Source organism: Mauremys mutica, chromosome 1, assembly GCF_020497125.1.
Source record: "Mauremys mutica isolate MM-2020 ecotype Southern chromosome 1, ASM2049712v1, whole genome shotgun sequence".
Lineage (NCBI taxonomy): Eukaryota > Metazoa > Chordata > Testudines > Geoemydidae > Mauremys > Mauremys mutica.
The window spans coordinates 79,198,933-79,202,994 of NC_059072.1; the positions used below are offsets into that span (position 1 = coordinate 79,198,933).

Consider the following 4,062-nt stretch of genomic DNA (forward strand, 5'->3'; position numbering starts at 1 on the left):
AGCATCTTAAACATCTTAAACACCTTATTTACGTTACATATAACAATAGTTTAGTTATACATTATGGACTTATAGAAAGAGACCTAAAAACGTTAAAATGTATTACTGGCACGCAAAACCTTAAATTAGAGTGAATAAATGAAGACTCGGCACACCACTTCTGAAAGGTTGCTGACCCCTGATATAGAACACTCACATAACTGTTTGATGCAGGAACATGTATAGTTTGCCGTATCGACCCCAGGATATTAGAGAGACAAGGTGAGTGAGGTAATATCTTTTATGGGACCAACTTGTGTGGGTGAGAGAGACAAATTTTTGAGCCACACAGAGCTCTTCTTCAAGTCTGGGGAAGGAACTCTCAGGTCACAGCAAAATGCAAGGTGGAACAGATTATTTAACATAAGTAGTTATTGTAAGGGATCATTGAAGGCAGAGTGGCCCATTAACACCGCTGCAGTCATAGGAAAAAAAGAGGGAGTTAGTGGGTTACAGATTGTTGTTTGGCCAGTGACTGCAGGGGTGCTAACGGACTCCCCACCTCCCATGCCAGTAGATTTGGACTTGCAAGGCTCAGACTAAAGGGCTGTTGAATTACGGTGTAGAAACCTGGGCTCAGGGTGGAGCCCAGGCTCTAGGACTCTGTGAACCCAGCCAGATGCCTGGGAAAGAACTTTCTGTAGTATCTCAGTGCCCTACCCATCTAGTGTCCCATCACCAGCCACTGGGGATATTTGCTACTAGCAGTCGCAGATTGGCTACATGCCATTATTGGCAGTCATCATACCATCCCCTCCATAATCATATCAAGTTCAGTCTTGAAGCCAGTTAGGATTTTTGCCACCACTGCTCCGTTTGGAAGGCTGTTGCAGAATTTCACTCCTCTGATGGCTTGAAACCTTTGTCTAATTTCAAGCATAAACTTGTAGGTGGTCAGTTTATATCCATTTGTTCTTGTATCAACACTGGTGCTTAATTTAAATAACTCCTCTCCCTCCCTGATATTTACAGAAAGCAATCATATCTCCCCTCAGCCTTCATTTGGTTAAGCTAAACAAGCCAAGCTCTTTGAGTCTCCTCTCATTAGGTAGGTTTTCCATTCCTTGGATCATCCTAGTAGCCCTTCTGTGCACCTGTTTCAGTCTGAATTCTTCTTTCTTAAACTTGGAAGAACAGAATTGCACATTATTCCAGATGAGGTCTCACCAATGTCTTGTATAATTGTACAAACACTTCCCTATCTCTACTGGAAATACCTCACCTGACGATTCTTAGGGACTGTATTAGACTTTTTCATGTCTAATCACATTGGCAGCTCAGTCATCTTGTGATCAATTAATACACCCAGGTTTTTCTCCTCCTCTGTTGCTTCCAATAGATAAATTCCCAGATTATAGCAAAAAATCTTTTTAGTCCCTAAATGCATGACCTTGCAATTTGTGCTATTAAATTTCATCCCATTTCTATTACTCCAGTTTTCAAGGTTGTCCAGATCTTCTTGTTTGATATTCCAGTCCTCCTCTGTATTGGCAATACCTCCCAACTTTGTGTCATCCACAGATTTTATTAGTACACTCCCACTTTTTGTGCCAAGATCATTAACAAAAATGTTAAGTAAGACTGGGCCCAGGACAGATCCCTGAGGAACTCCACTAGTGACCTCCCTCCAGTCTGACAGTTCACCTTTCACTATGACCTGCTATAGTCACCCTCACCTCTTTAACCAATTCCTTATCTACCTTTCAATTCTCATATCAATCCCTATCTTCTCTAATTTAACTAATAATTTCCCATGTGGAACTGTATTAAAGTTCCTTACTGAAATCCAGGCAGATTAGATCTACTGTATTCCCTTTGTCTTAGCCCTGGTCTACACACACACCCTAATTCGAACTAGGGTACGCGAATTCAGCTACGTGAATAACGTAGCTGAATTCGAACTACCCTAGTTCGAAAACTTACCCGTCCAGACGGCGGGGAAGCGAAGTCCGCGGCTCGCAGGTCGACTCCGGCAACTCCTCCTGACGCGGTGGAGTACCGGAGTTCGACCTAGCGCTTCCGGAGTTCGAACTATCGCGTCTAGATCAGACGCGATAGTTCGAACTCCGAGAAGTCGAACTCCCCGCGTCGGACTGCAAGGTAAGTGTAGACCAGCCCTAAAAAATCAGTTATCTCCTAAAAAAAAAGATCAGGTTGGTCTGACACAATCTACCTTTTGTAAAATCATGTTGTATTTTATCCCTATTCCCGTTTATCTCTATGTCCTTAACTATTTTGTCTTTCAACAGGCCTATAGTTTCCCAGATCACTTCCCCCCCCCCTTTCCTAAAAATAGGTCCTATATTAGCAATCCTAAAGTCAGAGGGCACAACACGCAAGTTTACAGATTCATTAAAAAATCCTTGCTATTGGGCTTGCAATTTCATGTGCCAGATCCTTTAATATTCTTGGATGGAAATTATCCAGGCCTCCTGATTTAGTCCCATTAAGCAGATTGTGTTTGACTTCCCCCTTGGATATAGTAATTTCCATTAACCACTCTGCCACTATCCCTAAACTCCTCATTACCCTTATTAAAAACTGAGGTGAAGTATTTATTTAGGTGTTGGACCATTCCTAGATTGATCTCCACCCCATCTTTCCTGCTTAGCAGTCCCAATTCTTCTTCCCTTGTTTTCTTTTTATTTATATGTATATAGAACTTTTTATCGACTGGCTGTGGTAAGAAAAGAACTGAAGTAGTTAGCTCTACATAGCCCTTTTATATCCTCAGATCCAAATATTCAGAGCTGTGAGAGGGTGTTTGAGGAATTTCAGTGGGTGCTGCTTTCCAGCAGATTTCTGAAGCTCAACAGTGTCAGTGGGTTCATCTCACAATAAGAAATATGCAGAGGCCAACTCCAGAACCAAATTAGTTTTAATAAATCAAATTATTTTGTGATGTTTATGACCTGAGATGATTCTGCTTTCTCTCTGTGATTTCAAATCACTTTAGAAACATTAACTGAGCACTATTCCACTTCTTATAGATGTGGAAACTGAGGTACAGACCAGTTACTTCCATAAGGTCACACAGCAAGTCTGTGGGAGAGCTAGGACTAGAACACAGAAGTCTTGACTCCACACAGTCCTCCATATTAAAAATGGTATTGTTAACAATAAAAATAAATACATATGATAAATAATAAAGTGTCCTGGTACTTGGATAGGCCTTGTTGAGAACAGTTTAGGAAACTGGCACTCCACAAAGAAGTACCGTACAGCATATGCTAGTACTTGAGAAATGCTTACATGAAACAGAATAGGACCCTCACAATACATTGCATTGGAACCAGTAACATTTTCCAGTGACGGATATTTAGTTTATGTTCTTTCTAAGAAAGCAGCCATCATTGCTATCAGCCCAGTCCTGTCCACATGCTCAATGTCTCATTTCTATCTTTTCCCAGAACCAGGTTTCACTGAGTTTCATCCACCCTTCCATGCCTGGAAAGTCAGCGAGTAAAGATGTGTTTACATTACTGAATAGAGGATAATGAAAGCCATGGACAACACAGATGTAGAAAATGGAGCTGAGCTACTGCAGCAGAGGCAACTTACAACACTGAGGCTGGTTCTGAGCACAGAGGGTGAAGGTCTCCAACTGCAACACACAAGCGGAAGGCTAGCGCCCCACCTCCCTACATCAGGGGACTGTGGGGCTCTAACACCCGCATAGCTACCCTCCAACCATCTCTAGGGCAGGAGAGTGGGGGGCTGTCACACCCTCACTGTTACCCCCGAACCATTCCCTGGGCAGGGGGAGTGGGGCTGTAACACCCACACAACTAACCTCCCTCCCATCCCTAGAGCAGGGGAGTGGGGGGCTGTCACACCCTCACTGTTACCCCCCAACCATTCCCTGGGCAGGGGGAGTGGGGCTGTAACACCCACACAACTAACCTCCCTCCCATCCCTAGAGCAGGGGAGCGCGGGCCTGTAATACCCCGATGCAATGAGCGGTCCCCGTGCAGCGGGGCGGCTACGACTCTCGCACAGACACACCCGCCGGGCCCGGGGGCG

General features: G+C 43.9%; 1 protein-coding gene across 2 annotated transcripts in view; it reads right to left on the reverse strand.

The window, feature by feature from the left end:
- The window catches only part of C1H12orf50 (chromosome 1 C12orf50 homolog), a 38,821-nt gene that overhangs the window by 32,744 nt on the left and 2,015 nt on the right, over nt 1-4,062 (reverse strand). The window lies entirely within an intron of this gene.